Consider the following 24,945-nt stretch of genomic DNA (forward strand, 5'->3'; position numbering starts at 1 on the left):
CACATGCTCTATACTCAGAAATAGGAACTGGCCTGATGGTCTGATGCAGCTGCCTGTCTATCAAGCACATCATCCTTCTCATTCCTCCAAACAGACTCCCTTGTCTCAGAACAGCCATTCCGCATCCCTCTGACTTTAGAAGGCTGGCTTATTCATCCCCCCATTACATATAAAATGCTGAAAGACAGGGAATGGAAGAGAACCAAAGTAGGGGGAAATGGGGCCCAGACCTAGAGCACTGGGCTCCAGAGTCCCACTGGTAGCTTTTTCTGCTAGCCAGGTTTATCCCAGACACCAGCCATTCCCTACATCGCCTGCAGGACTTCTGCCACATTCTATACCCTTTGTACTATAGCTGTTTCTATTAAACGGACTCGTTCTTGTGACTTAATACATTTAAAGTGATGCCTTATATCACCACCACAAAGAAGAAAATCAGTACCACTGACCATAACTGGGAGCGAAGCCTAAAAATAAATAGCACAGAAACAACCTAAATTGTAGGCAGGCACTGTTCTCCACTTAGAGGCCCAGAGCCAGAGGTCTGCTTTCCCTTTGTTATGAAACAGAGATTAGCAAGTGTTAAAAAGGTGTTAAAGCCAGACTAGCACCAACCTGAAAGTTTCCCCTTAAAGAAATCACACGGATTAGTAGAGAACTGAAAAGGGAAGATCCTTCTCACTAGGTGACTCAATGTTATCTCATGCCTGCCCACCTAAAGTCATCTCACTGGAGAGTTACCTTATCCTGTGGGAAACATCCAATTAGACTGAATCGTAGGAAGGGGGGCAAGAGGGACAGGAGTCAACCACATCACAGGGGCAACCAATGCCAGCTCCTGGGAGTGCTCCAATCCATTGCCCCCCACCACCACCACCCCAAGGCACACCCGGCTTCTGGGCAAGCCCAAGGGTCACCTGTCACCACCCAGGTGTCTCTGGCTCCACTGCCCTTGTCTCACCCCTTGGCTAACGGCAGAGCACAGCACTAACCCCTCCAAACTCCTCTGCAAATCCAGATCCAGCAGAGCCACTGGAGCCACCCCAAATTCTCACAACACTTCTATGGACAGTCAGTTCTGACGACCCCCAGTTGCTGAGAAGCTTTGGACAGTGGAGGGAGTCTGTGCCAGACTGTGTAAGCACCTCCCTGAGGTCTTGCGGGCATCAAGCCTGCAGCAAGGGACTGGAGCCCAGGAAGCTGCCCCAGAAGCTCCTTTGCCCCAAACGCCACCTCTTAACCCATAGGTCATCCAGAGTATCTCTGAAATAGCTCGAGAGAACTATTTTCAACATCCAGGAGCAAACAATTAGTAAACTCAAGAAAGGTGAAGAGTCAAAGAGAAAAATCCAAAGAAGGGGGGAGGAGGCTGTCAAGCAACCTCCAAACTTGCTCCTGGCCTGCCGGCACTGTGCGCAAAAGGCAAGCAGATCCTGGCCTGGCGGGCACCTCGCGGGCTCAGCCAAGTTGCAAGAGAACCAAATGGCGCGGTGAGATACTTGGGCTCAGCCAGGGACTGTCACCCGGGTCGGATCAATGCTGCTCACTGCAGGCTTCCGAAAGGGCGCCCAATGCCGGGAATGGGGACGAAACACTGGGTGCCCCTCTGTGGATGATGGAGCCCGAAGGGCCCTCCCAGCCGCCCTCCGACCCAGCCAATGTCCTGCTTGGGCTTTCCCCCAAAAGCCAGTGTCCAGGGCGACGCTCCTGAGTCGCTCCCCCGACGGCGCACGGAGCAGAGGTTTTTCCCAACCAACTCAGGGCCAAAGGCCCTTTTGTAAAAGTCCACCCCAAAGAAAACGGGGATTTAGCATGAGAGTGGAGGAAAGGGGAGGCGGCACTGCCAGGCTTTACCTTTTCTCTTTATTCTGTTTTCTGGATTTGTGCAGGAGTCCGATGAGCACCACGGCGGCGCGGATCCCTGCCTTTCGGCAATGCATCCTCCCCGCAGGCTGGGACATGGCGAGGCCGCCGGCGGTGCCCGGCCGCGCCCTCGCCCGCCCGCCGCGCGCCCCCGTCGGCCCGGCTCCGCGCGCTCCGCGCCGCCCGCTCCCAGCCCCTGCGCCCGCGCCCCGGCCCCCGGCCGCCCGCCTCTCATGGGCCCCGCCCCGCCTAGGTGCGCCCCGGGGGTCAGGTGACCGGGCGCTCACTTCCCGGCGACCTTCAGCGTCTCCTCGGAGCCCGCCGGGCAGCCGGCACCCGCTCCCCCAGCGCAGGCATTTCCAAGGCTCGCTCCGGGCGCGGCCCGGACGGGCGGCTCCGGGGCTCCGGCTCCGGCTCCGACGCGCCGCCCGCGCCGGGACCCCGCCCCGGTCCCGCCTCCCGTGCCCCGGCCCGGGCGCCCGGGCTGCGGGTGGTTCAGGCGGCCCGCTCGCGCTCAGCGCCCCCGGAGGCTCGGCGCCGCGATCGCCCTCCGCTCCGCGCCCCGGCTCCCTCCCCTCCCCTCCGGGCGGGCAGGCGGGCCCCCCGCCCTTCTCTCGCCGCTCCCTCCGTCCCCTCCTCTGCGCTCCCCCGTCCCCGCCCCCGCTGGCGGGGCCCCGGGCTCCCTCCCCAGGCAAAGGCGGCTGACGCGCTCTCCCAGCCCGGCCCGCCGGGATACTTCTCCAATGCTGTCACTGTCTTTAAAACACAGGGAGAAAAAACATGCACCGAGACCAAACGCGCGTCCTCAGTCCGTTCGAAACCGCCTCCGTACGCGGGGACCGCCGCGGACCTCCCCCGGCCCAGGACCGGTTAGAAAGGGCATCCGGCACCCCGTGCCCGCCCTCCCGGCCTGAGAGAGGCCCCCGGGCGGTTTGACCCAGCGGGATGCTACCTCCTGCCTTTCCCCAAGTCCGGGAAAGGACTGTCGCGGGAAGCTGGAGGGGGCTATCCAGCATCGGCGCCTACCTGGGCTGGGGTCTGTCCCTCGGTTAACCTTTGTTTCCCCGGCCCTGGAAGTTTGACACAAAACGGGGTCAATGATCAATGTCAAAGCCGCTACACTCTGCCTCGCGTCCCAGGTTGCCAGGGGCGCCCACACCCCACCAGCACCTGCCCCCCCCCCCCGCACACCCCGCGACAGTTCTTCCCTTTCTCCTGCATACCCCATGCAAGCTTCATCTTCGCTTCCGAACCGAAAGACAGAAGGTCACTGACCAGCCGCAGGGAAAGGGCCGTGGCCGAGTCCCTTATATGGGCAGGCCGGAGCGGCTCCAAAGCCCCACTCACTCACTTCCAAGCACTGCCTGGAAGCCTAGCCCCTTCGCACTTCGGGCAGAGGGCTGGAGGGAATTAAAATAAGCCATTAGTCCTTCTTTGGACACAGCCCTGTTGGGGCCAGAAAGGTCCCTGAGGCAAGTTGCCTTGTTGCGGGTTTTGTTGTTTTGTTTTTATTTTTAATATAGTCTGGTGTTCACGCAAGCACAGAGAATCAGGCAGGGAAGGGGACTTGGCTGGAGAGAGACAGGGCTACAAATGAATTCCTGGGCCTGAGGCCTCAACCCTGCCTCTCCAGTGGGCACAGTATCTTGCTGGCATTGGAGTTGGAGTGGACAGGAAGAAGCACCAGGGTGGTGCCAAAATGTGCCTGTTTTATTTATGAAGCATCCATTAGCGATGGCCTCGGCCCTCCTGGGCCTGCCTGGCTGGTGGGGCATCACAGAGATAGCCCTGGACATCTATTTATAGCCAGAGAGTGAGTGACCCAGGCCCCACCCCTGGGACCGAAGCTAGGCCTGCTGCTAGGAGAACACCAGTGGGGACCTGAGAATCAGTCTGGAAGAATGGGGAAATGAGTGTCCTCAGTGGGGAAGAGGGCAGAGCACAAGCACACGCAGCTCAGGGCTTCGGCTCTGGCAGAACACCAAGCTGACACGTTAGCTGATGGACTATTTCAGCTAGAGGGCACTGCGGGCACTGGGGGCACCAGCCACAGGTCCAGCCCAGCATGGGGTGTGTGCTCTATCCACCCACACACAGAAGAAAGCTGCATCTCAGTGCAAGGCCTGACCCCTTCCCAGGCAGGTGAGTATGGGTGGCTCCAGCCCATCCGCCACTGCCTGGGAGCTATTTCAGGTCAAGTGCATCAGTGGGCAACAGGGCCACTGGGATGCGATGAAGGCAAAAAATCTTTGCACCAAGTTGTCCCTCTTGTTCTAGGGTTCCAGGCATTCTCAGGTCCTCTGCAACCACAATGTTTCCAGCCCCGATGTGGCTGAAAACGCAAGGTTGTCCCTAAAAGACCAAACCTTGATCTGATTTCTGAGGCCCTAGAGGCAGAAGTTCCCCGAGGGTGAGGGAGCCCTTCCTTCGGCCCATACCCCACACCAAAACAGCAAAGCATAAGGAAACCCATCCATGGCAGACAATGCAGTGGCCATTTATGCTAGACTTCCCCATTCCACCAACATTCATTAAATACTTTGTGCAGAGAGACTAGGGTAAGTGAGAAATAGAAGACCATCCTTGCCCAAAACAAACAGGGCTAACACACATGACACCACAGATTAGGCCATTCACATACCACCTTCACAATTTTTTTGACTCAATTTCATACATATACCCTGTTATTTAGTTATTATTTTGCTTTAATTAGATCAACTCGCTTTTTTACCTGATTAATTTTAAAAGAAAACATTACCACCCTAAATGAAAATCTATTATCACTTGTCATTCATGCCATGAAAATAAATACAAACTTATTAAATTCTAGCTCAATACCATTGCCTGACAAAGGCTCTGAGCTTGAAGCACCTTCGTTAAAAGAGAAAAATAGGCAAGTGTCAGGTGTTGGCCACACGCTTGCTCCGAACAAAGATGTGGTCCTTAAAGAAATCACAAAGTTTGAAAGAGAATCGAAAGGAAACAATCTTCACATTAGTGACTCAAAAGTCTTCTAAGGCCACATCCTTGGGGCACTCTGGGGTGAACAAAGGAGGATGGACACCCAGATCGCAGCACTGGAAGTCAGGGCAGAGAAGGAGCCTCCCCGATCTCCACCACTCAGCAGTTTATTCCCAGCAGTGTCCCAGCTCACAGGACCTCAAAGGTCTGTTCCAGTCCACCCCCACCTCACCCCCAAGCCTGCAGCCCCTGGGAACAAAGTGCCAGGCAGCTGCCAACCTGGGTCTCTGCCCCAATCTGGGGAAACCCAAAGGCTGAGGAGGCCTGGGTGGGAGTAGGGGGAGGACACGACAGAGAAGTTAATCATGAACAGAGGGCAGACAGCTGCACAGCCCGTTCCTAAGGGGCCAGTGGGGTGAGACAGACAGACACGCATGCTTGGTCCTGAAGAAAAGGGCCTTCTGTGCCTGGGAACCCGCTCCAGGAGACACATCCGTGTGAACCTGGGAATCAGCCCCACTGATCAGCCAGTGCCACACTCCACCTCCGGCTCTGGTGCCTCCAGGGCTCTGCAAAATGACTGCAACCTTTCTTGGCTAGAACCGGGAGCAGATAGGCGGCTTTGGAGCCAGCAGGGTGGGGCCTTTCATGAAAACCAGACTTGTTTCAGATGACTTGCCCCTCCCCTTCTGCAGGGGACAGCGTCCCCTTCCTCCCTACGGATCACACAACCTTAGACCTGCTCAGGACAGGCCAGCACCCCCACTCTCTTATGCCTTTGGGGCGCACCCATATATACAGCAGCTTGGAGACATCACTCCGAAGCCCCTCTCAAGTCTCACTTCTGCAGAGAGAGCACTCACACCTGTGCTCTTTAGGCAAAGGGATGCCACTCATCCTTAGCAGGTACACCAGCGCCCCCTGCTGGGCCTTGTTACAGTTGCGTCTCTGGGATACCACCACAGGACAAAAACAGAAGAGGAAAGGGGATTTGGGGGGGCGTGGGGGGCAAGAGGGAAAGTGACAGAGGGAAAGAGAGAGGAAGGGGAGGAGGGAAAGACTGGGAAGGTCATTTGAGGTGTGGAAGCCATTTCTACTTGGAAAAGAGATGCAATAGGGGTCTTGGCCAACACCTAACACACACTCTCCTCCCAACTACTAACATCCCCTCTCAGAGCCCACTAGCAGCCCCTTAAAAGGGCCCGTGTCACCCCTACAGGGTCCTTCAGTGACAGCAACAGGTAATCCTCTGGCCAGGCTGGGAGGCCTCAAAGACCAGCCGTGGGAGCCCTGGCGCAGCCACACTTTCCTGGAGCCACACATTTCATACAAAACAGAGGATCTGCCTAGAAACTGGCTCAGATTTTGGAAACGGATCTTGGTGACTTGTGTGGCATTTCCGAGCTTCGGGGAAAGGAAACCATGCCTGAGGAAACCCACAGATCCCACTCAGTGGCGGGGATCCAGCCCTCAGGCTGCACATCATTTGGTACCTAGAGCCTGCCATGCGCGATGTCAATCAGACCTTTGCTGATTTTTTTGTTCAGGGGTTACAAAAAGGGGGGTAAAAGGCAGGTAGAAGGATGAGGAAAGTTCTTTATTCTTTGGGTTACCGACGGTATTTAAAATACTTCTTTTGGGTTCATTTATGGAATTTGAACCCATGAACCGAAGTGGCATGACAGTAATTTTTCCCACAGTAGAAACATTCAAAGGATTCTTCTGTGTGTGATACTTCTGATGAACATGAAGAAGCAAATTTTTCATGGAGGCTGCCCAAGGGTCACTCCAGAGAATCAGGAGCGGACGAGGCTGAGGAGTGGGTAGCCTGCGGCACACTCCTCTCACATCCGGGGTCCCCTGGTCCCCACCTCACAGATTACCAAGCCTCCCCAGCTGTGGCCACCACTGAAGCCACTTCCGCTCTAAGGTTTTCTGGGGCTGAGTGGAAAAGAAGGAGGAAAGCTGTCCTTCCATAATATTAGCAACACTGCTTAGCAACATCTTTCCAAGCAAGAACCGGCAGACGCTCCAAAAACCTATTCTGTTTGAATCCACAAAGAACAGAGTGGTTTCTTATACATGTATTATTTATATACTATTTTATATACCCAGTCACGCCTTCTGTCTCTGGCTTCCTTGGGAAATGACGTATTACACCTAACTGAGACTTCCAGACAACTATAGCTTTGAGTAGCAAAACTTGTTGTTTGCTGGTTTGCTTTTATTGTAATAACCTTGACCGGAAATTTCTCTAAAAGTCTTAAGACTTTTGTCCTTTTTAAAAACAGGTTTAATATAACCTTTTCTTGGTGACTCAGAGCCATTATTATCAATAGTAACCACTGTATTATGCTAAAACTCAGTTTTGAACAGTCCACTAAGGTGAGGGCTCATCTGTCCCTATAATTAATGACCCCAAACAGCTGTGGCGCAAAGATACCACAGTGCAGGAATAAAAACTCAAAGTCCTCGTAGTCAGAAAAATCTACACCTTTTATTATCTGTGTGGCCGTGGGCCAGAAATTTAACCTGAGCCTCAGTTCTGTCGTCTGTAAAATGGGAATAACAACAGTGCCACCCTCTTAGGGTTCCTGCAAGAATTAAAGAGCATACGTAGGGGCGCCTGGGTGGCGCAGTCGGTTAAGCGTCCGACTTCAACCAGGTCACGATCTCGCGGTCCGTGAGTTCGAGCCCCGCGTCAGGCTCTGGGCTGATGGCTCGGAGCCTGGAGCCTGTTTCCGATTCTGTGTCTCCCTCTCTCTCTGACCCTCCCCCGTTCATGCTCTGTCTCTCTCTGTCCCAAAATAAATTAAAAAAATAAAAATAAAAAAAAAAAATAAAGAGCATACGTAGTTCACACAAAGACCTGTATGAAAATGTTCATAGTAGCTTTATTCAAAACGGACAGTCCGGGGTGCCTGGCTGGCTCAATCTGAAGAGCATGCGACTCTTGATCTCTGGGTTGTGAGTTCGAGCCCTACCTTGGGTGTAGAGATTACTTAGAAGTAAATACATAAACTTCAGGGTGCCTGGGTGACTCAATCGGTTGAGCATCTGACTTCCACTCAGGTCATGATCTCACAGTTCGTGGGTTCCAGCCCCATGTCAGGCTGGCGGCACAGAGCCTGCTTCAGATTCTCTGTCTCCCTCTCTCTCTACCTGCCTCCCTCCCTTTCTCTCTCTCTCTCTCATTCTCTCCCTCAAAAATAAATAAACACCGGTGTGCCTGGGTGGCTCAGTCAGTTAAGCGTCCGACTCTTGGCTTCAGCTCAGGTCATGATCTCACAGTTTCGTGAGTCTGAGTCCCGAGTTCGGCTCTGGGCTGGCAGCACAAAGCCTGCTTGGGATTCTCTCTCTCTCCCTCTCTCGCTGCCCCTCCCCAACTTGTGTTGTCTCTGTCTCTCTCAAAATAAATGAATAAACTTTTAAAAGTTTTTTTTAGGGGCACCTGGGTGGCTCAGTCGGTTGAGCGTCTGACTTCGGCTCAGGTCATGATCTCACGGTCCGTGGGTCCGAGCCCCGTGTCAGGCTCTGTGCTGACAGCATAGAGCCTGGAGCCTGCTTCAAATTCTGTGTCTCCCTCTCTCTCTGCACCTCCCCCGCTCATGCTCTGTCTCTCTCTCTCCTTCAAAAAATAAATTTTTAAAAAAAGCATTAAAAGTTTTTTTTTAAAAGATAAAGACATAAACTTCAAAATGGACAGTCCATCTACAAACTGTGAAATATTCACACCATGGAATACCACTTAGTAATAAAAAGGAACAGAATAGCAATACATACAACAACATGGATGAATTTCTAAAACATTATGCTGAGTTAAAAAAGCTAGATACCAAAAAAAATGTATGATTCCATTTATATGAAGCTCTAAAACAATCTAAGGTGCCAAAATTAGGACAGTAGTTGCCTCTGGGGGTAAGAGATTTTCTGGAGACAGAAATGTTCTATATCAGGATAGGGTGGTGGAATCCATTTGTCCAAAATGTATAATTGAAATTTGTGCATTTCAACATGTGTAAATTTTACCCCCCAAAAACTGAAATTAATAGTAACAGCCACAGGTGCGCCTGGGTGGCTCAGTCGGTTAAGGGTCTGACTCCATTTCAGCTCAGGTCATGATCTCATGGTTTGTGGGATTGAGCCCCGTGTTGGGCTCTGCACTGGCAGCATGGATGGAGTCTGCTTGGGATTCTCTGTCTCCCTCTGTCTTTGCTTTTCCCCCTGTGTCCACGAGCACGCACATGCTCTCACTCTCTCTCAAAAATAAATATTAAAAAAAATAGTAACAGCAATAATAATAGAGTGGTAAAATACAGAGAGAACAGCAAAAATATAGAGAGGTCTCAATGACCAAGAAGAGGGCAAAATGTTGAGAACTGCTGGGGGTACTATTCTATTTACTTTGTATGTGCTTGACATTGTCCGTAACAAAAAAGTAAAAGAAAATGTTCATAGTGGGGGGGGGGAAATAAAGATTAATTGATTATCTCTGGGAGTATGATGGGGTTTTTTTAATGTTTATTTATTGAGTGCGGGGGGGGGGGCGGGAGAGGGAGGGAGAGAGAGAATCTCAAGCAGGCTCCACATCACTAGCACAGAGCCCGAGGTGGAGTTCCATCTCATGAACCATGAGGTCATGACCTGAGCCAAAATCAAGAGTCGGACACTCAACCAACTGAGCCACTCAAGCGCCCCAGTATGATGGTTTTTATTATTGTATTTGTATTTTTCTATTTACAAATTTATAAGGACTATGCATTAACTTTATTTTTTTATTTTTTCTTTTTTTGAGAGAGAGAGTACATGTGAGTGTGGGAAGGGCAGAGAGAGAGTGGGACAGAGGATCCAAAGCTGGCTCGGTGCTGACAACAGACAGCCACATGTGGGGCTTGAACTCACAAACCTCATGACCTGAGCCCAAGTCAGATGCTTAACCAACAGGGCCACCTAGGTGCCCCAATTTTTTATTTTATTTTCAAGAGAGAAAGAGAGCTTGTAAGTGGGGGAGAGAGGCAGGGGAGAGAGAGACAGAGACAGAAGAGAAAGGGAGAATCAATCTTAAGCAGGTTCCATGCCCAGCACCGAGCCCGACATGGGGCTCAATCCCACACCTCTGGGATCATGACCTGAGCCAAAACCGAAAGTCTGACGCTCAACCAACAGAGCCACCCCGGTGCCCTGCACTGTACTGCTTTGAGTCCTCGCTTGGAGACTGTTCACAGGGAAAGCAAATAACTAAGCTTGACAAAAATTAGGATGAGTGTGAGTGTGAGAAGTAAGGGAGATGATTCGTTCTGAGAAATACCAAATAAAAGCTGTGCTGTCTCATTAACAATAGGTTTACAACCTATTGGAAATAGGTACAAATCACCCCCGACACACACACAATGGAGTCCCAAACCCTTAGACACTTCCTTTCTGGTTCTTCTTCCCCTTTCCGCTTCGAGGACATATTTTTGCAGGCTTATTTTTGCGGCTTTGCAATGAGCATGCACCAAAGAACAAAGGAAGGAGGGACTGAAAGTCTCTGCATCACCTCAGGAAATGTACCTTTGTTCCAATCAGACTACTTTTTGCCTAACGTGGGCATAGTACTCAGTCAATGAAGAACCGGGGGAGGGATTTGCATGCTGGGAGATAAACTGTCTGCTGTAACTGCCCTGAGTGTGCCTGTCCATCAGATATCCGCTTCTGCAAGAACGCTGATTAAAGCCTCACTTCAATGTGCTCCGAGTCTCTGCGCCCCTCCTTTGATTGGTCCACAGGCTTATTTCTAACAGTGAGCACCTGAGGAGTGTACTTTCTGACCCTTACTTTAATTTTTTTTTTAATGTTTACTTATTTTTGAGAGAGAGGGGGAGAGAGACAGAGAACGAACAGGGGAGAGGAGGAGAGAGAGGGAGACACAGAATCCAAAGCAGGCTCTGGGCTCTGAGCTGTCAGCACAGAGCCCAACACAGAGCTCGAACTCACGACTGTGAGATCAAGACCGGAGCTGAAGTCAGACACTTAACCGACTGAGCCACCCAGGCGCCCCATTTTTTTTTAATTTTTTTTTTAATGTTTTGACACTTACTCTAGAACCTCTCTTTGGCTCCCTTTTTGCTTCTGACTTGCACTCATTTGCCAGATGCAAGAGTTTTTAAGGAGACCGAGGCACTGCTATGTACAAGCAGGCAACTGTTTAACTGATACACACACAGACACCCTCGGTTCATGCTAGAATTTAGGTGCCCACGCAGTCTGCATTCCCTGCACGCTCCACCAGGGTGTGTGTGTGTGTGCGCGCATGCGTGTGCACGTGTGCGTGTACAGGGATGACATCCCAAGCACAGTGTGCAAGCTGGTACCAGACCAGGCAGGGGCACCAACTTCACCTCTGGGTCAACAATAGGAGGATCCCTGTGCAGACTGCAGACAGCTCACGCGCCCGGTCAACCAGAAAATTCATAGGTTATGGCCCCGTCTACATGATTCCTGATAAATCTTCATTTTTTGTTTCTGTTGTCTGAACTAATCTCTTGCTTCTCTGGGATGGATACTCCTTTCTAGAGGAAATTGCCCCCATTGGTGGGTGTAATCAAAGCTTTTCTGCTCAGCTGAAAGGCGGCTCCCTCACAATGGACCCAGGACTGGAACTCACTGACGTGTTAACAGCTCTTTCCCACTCTGACATTAAGTCCTCTTAGCCTCAAAGACAAACACGAAGCTGATCTTCCTTGTTGAAACAGATTCCCTGAGCTTCGCCCCCACTCCCCACTGGGGCCCAGCCCTGAGGGTCCCGCTGAGCAGCTGTGTCTGCACTTGGCACACTTTCTACCAGGCCAGCTTTCTGGGGCCCTTCCACTCTTTCCGTTGGGAAAGTCCTTCCAGCTGTCTAGCCTGTGTTACTCCTGTTGTCATCTAAGCTCTTTTGATACTCAACAGCCCTTCACCCTTAGGGAGAACCTCACTTAGTTCCCACCCTCTTCACCCTCACCCCCCCCCCAAGTCCCAGAGCAGCTTTCAAAACAGGGCACCGGCCGTGTTCCTTTTACCCGAAGCTCTAAATTCTTTGCTTCCAACCATTTCCCGCCCCCCCCCCCGCCCCAGCCCCCTTCACTCAGTCAGTCACAAGGCAGAATCAGGGGCTGCATGGGTCACAAATGATGGGTTGCAGCTAATAACTGAAGGACCAAAGTTTCCCAATTATTCCCTTCTTCTTAATAGATTAGAGCAGTTTCAAGGTTATGGGGACCCGAGCTCAAGAGCCAGCTTTGTGTGAACACCATCCATCAAGCCTGTCATGGCAGGGAACATGTAGGGAAGCATGTCCTAGGATAGTCTTCAGGCAAAGCCGTCAGTGACCTTCGTGTGGCCCCATGTCAGCTATGAGAATGACTCCCTTCATGATGCTGGGAGAACAGGGGTCTGGAGCAGAAACAGTTGCAACCCACTCGGCCCCCGCGAGGCAGGGAGATGGACCAGAGTAAGTGCAGGCAGGACAATTAATTGAGAGTGTAATGTAACCGAAGGATCCAATGGGGAAATTAACAGAGCTGCTTTCTCAGCTGCTGATCTGCCCCAAAAGAATGCCCCCTCCCCAGAGAGGCCGTCCTTGAGCACTCACCTAGAGCACATCCCTCGGTTACTGTGCATCTGGCTGGGTTTTGTTTTTTTTAATTTACTTGTCTGTTTACTTGTTTTTTGGTCTTTTTGTCCCAGCGGCATGTAAACCCTGGAGAGGCAGACACTGTGTATGTCTCAGACATCGCCACCACTTCCCCTCACCCCACCCTGCACCCAGAATGGCATCTGACACACTCTAACGCTCAGGAAACATTATTGGAACAGAGGAAGGAGGGGAGGAAGGGGAAAAGGAGGGGTTTAAGAAGGAAGTAAGGAAGGGTACCCCGCCAGGAGGACCCTGCATCCTGGAGTCTGAGCTTCCCTGGCCCCAGAAGACCTTTATTTAGGCTTTTGACTTGACAAAGCTGGTTTGGCTATAGGGGAAGGCAGAGCCCTGAGGTCCCAGGGATGGAAACCCACCCTTCCCCCCCCTCACAAACTCAGATGAGGTGCAAAAACTCAGGAGGGGTGGCTAAAAGGATGTCTCCTTAGGGCCCTGCCCCAACTTAGTGCTGCCCTGTGAGTCTAGCAACTGTAAGGCAGTGGCTCCAACTCCAAGGTCTCTTTCACAGCACCTGAAAGCCACCCCAGCTTTTAGACAACCCTAGGGAGGGGAGGGCTCCAAAAATACTGTATTTCCTGCCAACCCCAGAGGGATTTTTTTAAAGTATTTTTAGAAAAATAAGCGTGTAACTTCTTTCACACCCAAGCGTGGGAAGTCAAATCCCTACCTGTTACCCAAATGTGGGCCCCAAATTCAGACTGAGTTTGTTCAGTGTTGGCCCTGACCAGCTGCCGACCTAGACAGGTCCCTCCCCCAACTGTGAAAACGGGAAGGATACGAATACCACCACCACCCCACCCGGTTGTGGAGTGAATGTTCACAGCAGGGCCTTCCTGACCTCAGGCTGGGGAGAGGTTTGACAGTCACACCTGTTCAGAGCCCAACTGTACAGGGTGCTGCCACAGGCCCCCCGCCCCTCCCCCAAGTCTCTGAGGGCTTTAAGAAATGTGGTGGGGGCAGGAGGGCCAGGAGAGAAGGGAGACGGGAAAGGTCGCGCCCCCAGGAGTCACCGTGCCCATGCCCTGGGGAAGCTGTAGCTCTTCTGGGCTGGAGCTGGGACTTCTCAGAAGTCACATCTGTCACTGCCCATGAATATACACCTGCTTCCTGTTCTGTCTTAAGGAGACTTTGGGAACAGATGAGGAGGCCTGTGTATCTTACCAGACCATACTCTCAATATCTTCCTACCTCCAGAGTTTCTCTAACATCATTCAAGGATGGCTCTTCTGATTTTGGAAACGTTCACATACCTCTCATTACTTTTATCTACTTAATACTTTTCTTGAAACCAACTTACTTTTTAAATTAGTATTTGCAAAAGACTTTATACTAATACCATAATTGGATATAACTGTTTCCCAGAAGCAGAAGTAACTATAAAGGACATATAATACCCTACTCCTTAGGCGTGAGCTGGGCATAGTGACTTCCTTCCAAAAAGTACACTGTGGATGGGGGCGGGGAGGGTAAAGAGTGACTTTACAGAGGAGAACCTTGACAAATACCACTTCTGCCAAGTGATCATGGCCAGCATCAACAGTGATAAGTAATGTTAACTGACGACACAAACAAATAGAAAGGTATTCCATGCTCAAGGATTGGAGAACAAAAATTGTTAAAATGTCCAAACGACTCAAAGCAATCTACAGATTTTAATGCAATCCCTATCAAAAATACCAACAGCAAGGGTGCCTGGGTGGCTCAGTGGGTTAAGCGTCCGACTTCAGATCATGATCTCACCCTTGGTGAGTTCGAGCCCCACATAGGGACCTGTGCTGACAGCTCAGAGCCTGGAGCCTGCTTCAGATTCTCCCTCTCTCTCTCTCTGCCCCTCCCCCGCTCATGCTCACTCGCTCTCTCTCTCTCTCTCTCTCTCTCTCAAAAAGTAAGAACATTAAAAAAACTCGAGATCATGACCTGAGCCGAAGTCAGATGCTTCACCAACTGTGCCACCCAGACAACCCCCAAAATTTTTTTAAATACCAACAGCATTTTTCATAGAACTAGAAAAAGGAATCCTAAAATTTCTATGGAACCACAAACGACCCCAAATAGCCAAAGCAATTTTGAAAAAGAAGAGCAAAACCGGAAGTATCACAATCCCAGATTTCAAGATATACTACAAAGCAGTAGTCATCAAAACAGTATGGTACTGGCACAAAAATAAACACAGATCAATGGAACAGAGAGCCCAAAAATAAGCCCATGATTATATGGTCAATTAATCTTCAACAAAGGAGGCAAGAATATGCAATGGCAAAAGACAGTCTCTTCAACAAATGGTGTTGGGAAACTGGACAGCAACATGCAAAAGAATGAAACTGGACTCTTACACCATACACAAAAATACATTCAAAATGGATTAAAGACCTAAATGTGGGACAAGAAACTATAACAATCCTAGAAGAGAACACAGGCAATAATTTCTCTGACATAGGCCACAGCAACACTTTTCTAGATCTATCTCCTAAGGCAAGTGAAACAAAAGCAAAAACAAACTATTGGGACCATGTCAAAATTAAAAGCTTCTACACAGCAGGGCGCCTGGGTGGCTCAGTCAGTTAAGCATCCGACTTCAGCTCAGGTCATGATCTCATGGCTCGTGGGCTGGAGCCCCATGTCAGGCTCTGTGCTGACAGCTCAGAGCCTGGAGCCTGCTTCGGATTCTGTGTCTCCCTCGTTCTTTGCCCCTCCCCTGCTCACGCTCTGTCTCTCTCTCTCTCTCTCTCAAAAATAAAATAAACATTAAAGAAAAATTTTTTAAAAAGCTTCTACACAGCAAAGGAAGCCATCAACAAAATAAAAAGATAACCTACGGAAAGGGAAAAGGTATTACAAATGACATACTCAATTAGGGATTAGTATCCAAAACATATAAAGAACTTATACAACTCAACACCATAAAGACAAATAACCCAATTAGGAAATAGGCAGAAGACATGAACAGACATTTCTCCAAAGAAGACATCCAGATAGCCAATAGACACACAAAAAGATGCTCAACATCAACCATCATCAGGGAAATGAAAATCAAAACCACAATGAGATACCACCTCACACCTGTCAGAACAGAACAGCTAAAATCAAAAAACACAAGAAACCACAAGTGTTGGTGAGGATGTGGAGAAAAAGGGATCCTCATGCACTATTGGTGGGACTCCAAACTGGTGCAGCCACTGTGGAAAAAGAGTATGGCGGTTCCTCAAAAAATTCAAAATGGAATTATCATACGATCCAGTAATTCTACTACTGGGTATTTACCCAAACAGTATGAAAACACTAATTCAAAGGGATATATGCACCCCTGTGTTTACTGCAGCATTATCTACAACAGTCAAGATATGGAAGCTACCTAAGTGTCCACAGAGAGATGAATGGATAAAAAAGATGTGGTAGATACAATGGAATAATATTCAGCCATAACAAAGAATGAAATCTTGCCATTTGCAACAACATGGGTCGATCCAGAGGGTAAAATGCTAGTGAAATAAATCAGAGAAAGACAAATCCATATGATTTCACTCATAAATGGAATTTAAGAAACAAAACAAATGAGAAAAAGAGACAGAGAGAGAAACCAAGAAACAGACTCCTAATTATACAGAACAAATTGCTTACCAGAGGGAAGGTGGGCAAGGAGATGAGTGAAGTAGATAAAGGGGATTAAGAGTACACTTATCATGATGAGCACTGAGTAACATATAGAACTGTTGAATCACTATATTGTATACCTGAAACCAATGTAACACTGTATGTTGATTATACCGGAATTAAAATTTTTAAAAAAGAAAAACAGTGATAAATCACGTTGACAGCATGTGTCTTTGATATGATGTGATGAAAATGGTAGTCTACCTCCCCAAAACTTGTAACCACAGTTTAATCGTGAGAAAAACATCCAGCAAATCCCAATTTTTTTTTCCTAGGGACACCCTAGAATCTATCCAACCTGTATTCCTGATAACTCTCAAAAATCAAGCAAAGTCTGAGAAACTATTATAACCAAGAGGAACCTAAGGAGACATGACGACTAAATGTAATATAGTATCCGGAAGGAATGCTAGAACAGGAAAAAGGACATTAGGGAAAACTAAGATAAATCTGAATAACCTATGGACTTTAGTTAATAATAATATATAGGGGCGCCTGAGAGGCTCAGTGGGTTGAGGTCCGAATCTTGATTTCAGCTCAGGTCATGATCCCAGGGCCGTGGGAGGGAACCCCACCTCAGACTCCACACTGAGTGTAGAGTCTGCTTAAGATTCTCTCTCTCACTCTCTCTCTCTCTCTCTCTCTCTGCCCCTCCCCCCAACACGCTCTCTCTTTATCTCTCTCAAATTTTAAATTAATAATATATCAATATTGGTTCATTAATTATAACAAATGTACCACACTAACCCAAGATATTAATAATAGGGGAAATGGTGTTACGGGGTAAATGAGAACTCTCAATTTTCTGGTAAATCGGAAACTGCCCCAAAGTCTATTTTTAAAAAAGTAAATACGATGGTTTTTGGCTTTCAGCTCAGAGGCGGCGAAGGTGCAAGTGTCTCTGGTTGTCCTGAATCCAGGTTCATGCGACACCAGCCGCCTCCACTTTGCCGCCTAAGTTCGACCCCAATGGGATCAAAGCCGTATAGCTGTAACGCACCGGTGGGGAAGTCGGTGCCATGTCCATCTGCCGTGGCCCCCAAAATCGGCCTCCTGGATCTGTCTCCAAAAAGGGTTGGTGATGACATCACCAAGGCAACCAATGATTGGAAGGGTCTGAGAAGTGCAGTGAAATGATTCAGAACAGACAGGCCCCGACTGAAGTGATACGTTCTGCCTCTGCCCTGATTATCAAAGCCCTCAAGGATCCGCCAAGAGACAGAAAGAAGCAGAAAAACATTAAGCACAGTGGGAATATCACTTTTGATGAGGCTGTCAACATCGCCCAACAGACGTGGCATCAATCTTCAGCCAGAGAACGCTATGGAACCATTAAGGCGATCCTGGGGACTACCCAATCTGTGGGCTGTAATGTTGATGGCCGCCACCCTCATGACATCATAGATGACATCAACAGCGGTGCAGTGGAATGCCCCGCTAGTTAAGAACCACAAAAGGAGGAGCGCCTGGGCGGTGCAGTCCGTTAAACATCCGATTCTTGATTTCGGCTCAGGTCATAATCTTACGGTTCAGGAGTTCAAGCCCTGTGGCGGGCTCCATGCTGACGGCTCGGAACCTGCTTGAAATTTTCTATCCCTCTTTCTCTGCCCATCTCCCACTTGCTCGCTCTAGCTCGCGCTCTCTCTCAAAATAAACAAACATTAAAAAAAAAAAAAAACTACAAAGTAAAATATTTCAACAAAGGCACCTGGGCGGCTCAGTCAGTTAAGCATCTGACTTCGGCTCAGGTCGTAATCTCGTGGTTCTTGGGTTGAACCCCACATCGGGCTCACTGCTGTCAGCATGGAGCCTGCTTCTGATCCTCTGTCCCCTGTCTCTCTGCCCCTCCCCCACTCATGACCTCGCTCCCTCTCTCCCTTTCAAAAAAAAATTTTTTTTTAATTAAAAAAATTTTAGCACGTAGCTTAGATTATCTCCTTGAGGTTGTAAGGAACACTGAAAGAGAACTGAAAAGAGAACGGCTTTCTCTCTAGTGACCAGTGTCAGGCAATGCTGTATCCTTGTACCACCCAATGTCACCCTTCCCAGTTCCAATTTTGGAACAGCTGCACCATTCCACGTATGCCCACCTTCCTCCTTATTTCATCTGGAACTCGGAGAATGAGCAAAGGGCTCGGATGGTCCCCTTGTGGGACAGCGCCGTGGTCCCCTTGTGGGACAACGCCATGGTCCTCTGTGGAGAAAATCACCCCACCCATCCTGAGGGGCCCATGGCCTGGTGCTGGCCACCATCTCAGCTGTCCAGGAAAGTTTTGAGGGCAGGCGTTGCCCACTCCGAGAAGGAGAACCACCTCAGAGGGTAATGAACACCATTCCCTTGGGTGCAGGCATTTTCACACCTGTTATTCCCCCTGGATACCCGCAGCTCTACAGCTCTACACAGAAAGGATATTAATATCCTCCCCATTTGCTAGATGGGTAAACTAAGACCAGAGAGGTTACTACTTCTGTCCAGGATTACATGGCTACTGAGAAGCAGAGCTGGGACCCAGCCACAAATAGATACTGACCCACCCCTTATAGACACTGACTCCCACAAAATCCAAAATGAAGAGTACTGGAGAGCCCAGGAGATGAGATGACAGGGCAGAGGCTCCCCATGCCTATCACCAGCCTTCTGCCTGCTCAGTACCCAGGCCCTTCTTCTGGTTGACAGACGTTGATTTTCCCTCGGGAAACACCTTGACACCACTGTTGTTTTTGTGATTCAGGTGGGATTATCTCCCTCAACCTACCCATCCCGAACTCTGAGGTGGGTATGTGGGCCAGGCCTGACCAATCCATGGATTCCACTCCCTAGGCCACAGTGATTGCTTCAGGCATGGACACGTAAACCTAGTTGGTCCAGAGTGAACACCTGATTTTTTTTTTGCTGGCTCCATAGGAAGAAGAAGCTTACCAACCCCTGGGGTTTCCAAAGTCGGTAGCTGTCTTACGAGAGGAAAGTTGCCTAGGAATGAAGTGAATGTAGAGGAACCAGAGCCAAGAGATGGGGACAAGCAGATTGTCTATTTTCTGACCCACCTGGATACAGCCATTCCTGAAGCCAAGTTTTCGTAAAGGTATCCATTACAAGATGGTTTTCTTATTTGCTTTTCCTTTTTGTGTCTTTTTTTTTTCTTAAGCCAATCTGAGTTAGATTTTTGAAATTCATAACCTAGTTAATTAATGTAGATCTGTACTCAACAGGTAAGGAAACACATGAGGGGGCAAAGTAAGAAGGCCACATCACTCCCTCAACCCCAGGGGAGTATCCGCAAGGTGGGCCATGGAGAAGCCTTCCCAGGAGGAACCCCTGGAGCTGCTTCTCTAACACAGACACACCCGGATGCACCAACCCACCCAATGAGTGACAGTCTTGGGGACAGTCTGTGCAGAGTCCTCTTGGCCCTACCAAGGGGAAAGCAGATGGGCACAATTCTGACCCTGCAGATAAAACAGAAATATCTCCCTTCCCTCTGCTGTCAGCACGCAGTTCACTCGTTTCACCTTGTTTCAATAAAATCAAGGACTATTCAAGGAAAATGTAAAAAGAAAAAAAAATAGGGGAGTGGGGGACATTCAGACAAATCTAAAATGTGGGACATTCTATAAAACAACTTTGCCAAGTCTGCTGTTCTATATTTAAAGAGACTAAAAAGATGTCACAACAAAGTGCAGTAAGTGACCATTAACAATAAGTCAATGATAGGGGTGCCTGGGTGGCTCAGTCAGTGGAGCGTCCAATTCTGCATTTCAGCTCAGGTCATGATCCCAAGGTCATGGGATCGAGCCCCAAGTTGGGCTCTGCATTGAACATGCAGCTTGCTTGAGATTCTCTCTCTCTCTCTCTCTCTCTCTCTCTCTCTGCCCCTCTCTTCCACCTGTGCTGTCTCTCTCTCTAAAGAATAAGAAAATAAGAAAAAGAAGTGGTCAATAATATAACCTAATATGCAGTCCATATTCAAACTCAGAACAACTGGAAACATTTAGATGTGGACTATATATTAAATTATATTAAGTTAATATTAATTTGTTTACATGTGATGATAGTATTGTGCTTATGTCAGAGAATGGTATTATTTCAGGGAGTTTTTAGGTGAGTATTTAGATGTAAGGTGTCATGACGTCTGCAACTTGTCTCTGCCTCTCACCCTCATTACGCAGAGAAAGAGAGAAAGGCAACAACTGTCAAATGTAAATAACTGGAGAACTGGGGTGAATACAGGTGCTCACTGTACTATTCTTCTGATCTTTGCATAGACTGGTAATCTTCTAAACAAAATGTTGGGAAAAAAAACCCACATCACCCTTACCTATCCCTGCCCTCAAATCTGCACACACAGGGGCGCCTGGGTGGCTCAGTGGGTTGAGCGTCTGATTTTTTTTTAATTCTTTTTTTTAACGCTTATTTATTTTTGAGACAGAGAGAGACAGAGCATGAACGGGGGAGGGTCAGAGAGAGGGAGACACAGAATCTGAAACAGGCTCCAGGCTCTGAGCTGTCAGCACAGAGCCCGACGCGGGGCTCGAATTCACGGACCGCGAGATCATGACCTGAGCCGAAGTCGGCCGCTTAGCCAACTGAGCCACCCAGGCACCCCAGAGTGTCCGATTTTTGATTTGGGCTCAGGTCATGATCTCACATTTGGTGGGATCGAGCCCCACATCAGGCTCTGCACTGGCAGGGTGGAGCCTGCTTGGGATCCTCAATCTCTCTCTCTCTCTCTCAATAAAAAATAAGCTTAAAAAAATCTTCACATACATACGTGTGCATGTGCAGCAACCACGTGTATACACACATGCATGCATGCATTCTACAACACAGCAGACTGGTGTGCAAAGAGCACTGGGCCAGAGTCAGCAGAACCAGCTTCCGGACCAGATCTGTCCTCTCATTATCTGTAGGTCCTTTCCCTAGTCTGTTTTCTCAGGGGTAAGATGAGGACTGAAGCTTCTACATACACCCACAAGATGCTGCAGGAGCATTTGGATGGATGGGACAGTATAGTGAAGGGGTTAAGAACTGAAGACAGGGCCAAGATGAGAAGGTCCTTCTTCTAAGGCAGAGATGACAGGAACTGTCTCCTAGGTCACCCTCTTTCTCCCCAGTTGCACGATTCTAGGCCTCTCAGGGGACCCAGTGCTTAGAACGTGACCTTAAGATAGGCAGACAACACCCCTGGACTAGCCCAATGAGAACTGGCCTCCCAGCTTAATCAGCAAAGGAAATGCATCCGGGCTCCGAGCTATGGCTTCAGCTTCCCCGAAGAACCCACAGGGGAGGACTGGTGCCTTCTAACTGTGAAGGAATGAAAAGCGAAGGCCAGCGCCCCTGAACTTGGCTGGGAGGTCACTGCATTCAGGCTCACATCAACTTGCTAGCCATCTCTCGTCACTAAAGCTTTCTGGATTCCTGGGGCTTCTGAACAGAGAGAGGTGGAGGACGTTCTCAGCAAAACACCTTCCTGCAAAGATCTCAGGCAGGTGCAGGAATTGCAGAAGGCAACAGTCCGCTGACTGAGACAGGACTGTGCTGCTCTGTGCGGCAGGTATGGAGGGCAACCAACATCTGGAGAGACACTGGAGGGTGAGCCAGAGACATGCAGTCATTAACAAAGAGGATGCCTAACCCAACAAACTGGCGACAAGTAAAACCTACCAATGGTGGGTGTAGAAGCTGGCAGCAATCTAGCAGTATGCTTAAAATAAGTCACCTGCCCTACCCCCAGCAGTATCACCGCTAAGATTTGGTCAGGTCTAGAGAAACATTCCCAGGTGTGTCCAGAGACAAGTACAAGAATGTTCACTGGAGCACCTTCTGTAAGAGTAAGAAAAATAGTAGAAACATTTCTCTCATTTAGAGACAAAACAGGTAAGTAGGATGTGATATAGTCACAAACTAGCTACTATACAATGAAATACAAGAAAGAGCTAAGTCTATATGTACAAACATCTATGGTTACTTAAAATGCACGTAGGGGCGCCTGGATGGCTCAGTCGGTTGAGCGTCCGACTTCGGCTCAGGTCATGACCTCACAGTTCATGAGTTGAGCCCCACATTGAGCTCTGTGCTGACAGCTGGGAGCCTGGAGCTTGCTTCAAATTCTGTGTCTCCCTCACTCTCTGCCCCTCCTCCACTCACACTTTCTCTCTCTCTCTAAAAAATAAATAAAAAATTTTTTTAAAAGATGCACATAAAAATATTTAATATGTAAAAAAAACATGTACCAAATTCTGAAAAGCGGCTACTCTGGGGAAGAGAGGAAGAGAGTGGCATTGCCGGCAACAGGAGATTTTACGTTTAATTTATCTGGGGTTGTTTTTGATTTTGTTTTTATTATTTTCAAGAGAGAGAGCATGTGGTTGCATATGAGCAGGAGAGGGGCAGAGAGGTGAGACAGGATCCGGACAGCAGAGTAATGGTCTAGGCTTTTCTTTGATGTGTTCTTATATTACTTGTGTAATATAAAATTAAGCTTCTAAAAAGAATCACCAATTTCTAAAAGTAAATCCACACAGTGAAATACCACACAGTTATAAGAAAAGGAGGAGGAGGGGGGCGCCTGGGTGGCGCAGTCGGTTAAGCGTCCGACTTCAGCCAGGTCACGATCTCGCGGTCCGTGAGTTCGAGCCCCGCGTCAGGCTCTGGGCTGATGGCTCGGAGCCTGGAGCCTGTTTCCGATTCTGTGTCTCCCTCTCTCTCTGCCCCTCCCCCGTTCATGCTCTGTCTCTCTCTGTCCCAAAAATAAATAAAAAACGTTGAAAAAAAATTAAAAAAAAAAAAAAAAAGAAAAGGAGGAGGAGGAGGAAGAGGAGGAGGAGGAGGAGGAGGGATAAGAAGCTTTCAATGGAAGGCTACGGAAAGACCTGCAAGATATACGCTGCAGTGAGAAAAGCAAGATGCAGGAGCACCTGGGTGGCTCAGATGCTTAAGTGTCTGACTCTTGTTTTCAGCTCAGGTCACAATCTTATGGTTCATGAGATGGAGCCCCGCATCGGGCTCCATGCTAACAGCGCACTTGGGATTCATTCTCTCTCTCTCTCTCTCTCTCTCTCTCTCTCTCTGCCCCTCCCCTATTTGTGGGTGCTCTCTCTCTCAAAATAAAGCAATAAACTTTAAAAAAGAAAAAAAAAAGCAAGACTGTAAACCAGTGTTGTGTCAGATACTACTTTTTATGTATAAAATAGGGGTACGAAGAATATACGTTCATATTATATAGAAAATATAAACAGAAGCGCGGGAAAGAACCTCTTAAGTGGATTCAGGAAGGAGGTGACTAGTTGCACCTGGAGTAAGAGCAAAACTTCTCACCATATATATTCTTGTGTCAATTTGGTTTTTAAACCAAATGCATGTAAATACATCTCCCATTCGAAAGATATTTATGACTAACTACGTAGCACCAGCCAGGATAACCACGATACTCTAGACAGCATCGTGGAAACACTCAGCAACAGTCATAAAAACAGAGGTCCAGACTCTTTGGGTCAGTTATTCCATCCTTGGGAATATATATCCTAAGGAAATAAGTTCTGCACATGCAAGAAACTACATGCACCAAAATGGTTGTGCCATGGGCATTTCTGGGGACAGAGAATTTGAAGCAACCTAAATGCTCACTAATAAGCGATCAGTTCATGTATTGATGCCCTGGAGACCAGGCTGCTGGGCGGTCCATGGGCTACCTCCCTCGGGACGCTCCTCCACACCCGTCCCAAACATGGGTCTCAGGACAATGACAATTGAGGGCTGGTGACCAGCCTTCCGGTGACCAGGATGGCTGACAGCACAGGTGAAAGCACTGACACTCAAGGTTCCCAGGGGGAGCCCCACACCCTGTGTGCCTAAGTCACTGGCCTCATGAGAGCTGCAGGTCCCCCCAAATCCCAATTCAACGAGTCTGAGGCAAAGGCGAGGAATCCGATTTTTAACAAGTATCCCAGGTGGTCCGCTTTGATAACCACTGGCCTATGTCAATGCAAACCTGGAAAAAATTTCTGTTAGGGAGAGAAGATTAACTACAGGAGCCTTCTGCTTCACTTTTCTGTGTTTTCTCTCAGTTCTTTTATTTTTTTTATTATTTTTTTAAGTAGGCTCCACGCCCAACGTGGGGCTTGAACTCACGATCCTGAGATTAAGAGTCGCATGCTCTACCGACTGAGCCACCCAGGCGCTCCGTCTCATGTTTTCTTTAACGTTATGTTATGTTACCTTTCCAGTAAATACAGACCTGCACGCATGGATAATGATTTTTGTATATAAGCACAAGATGGGAAGGTGAGGTTTTCTGGAAGCAAATGTCTCAGTCCTATTTTCCAGACAGACCAGAAAGCTCTATATATTATACTAATGACACGTTAGCGATTCATTGCTGTTATTATATTAACCTCAATTATTCACTATTGTACTATAAGTACACACACATTATTATTAATAAATGTTATTATAACAAGCAATTTCACTGCATTTGCTATGCGTACTGTTGGAGGCACTTTACACTTGTTGACCCAAATAACCCTCAGGACCACCTTTATGGTATTACTCCCATTTTACAGATGTAGAAGCTGAGAGACAGAAAGGTTAAGCAATGTGCCCAGGGTCTCGACCTAAGGCACACAGCTGGACTTCCCACTAGGCAGGAGGCTTTAAGAAACCAAGCTCTTCGGCACTGTGCTCACCCAACAGCCTTAATCCTGACAGATGACAGCCAGGAGGGCAACACCAGGTTGGGGACCATTCAGTCTCCACAGAGAAATCACTCAAAGGGCATGTCCTAAATGTGAGGTGGGGT

General features: G+C 48.6%; 1 protein-coding gene and 1 non-coding gene across 6 annotated transcripts in view; both read right to left on the bottom strand.

The window, feature by feature from the left end:
- RAP1GAP2 (RAP1 GTPase activating protein 2) overlaps positions 1-24,945 on the bottom strand; it is a 191,696-nt gene that overhangs the window by 138,672 nt on the left and 28,079 nt on the right. The window lies entirely within an intron of this gene.
- TRNAK-CUU lies at positions 24,254-24,326 on the bottom strand. Its single transcript has one exon. It is a non-coding gene; the product is annotated as a tRNA-Lys (tRNA).

This window comes from Panthera tigris, chromosome E1, assembly GCF_018350195.1.
Source record: "Panthera tigris isolate Pti1 chromosome E1, P.tigris_Pti1_mat1.1, whole genome shotgun sequence".
NCBI lineage: Eukaryota > Metazoa > Chordata > Mammalia > Carnivora > Felidae > Panthera > Panthera tigris.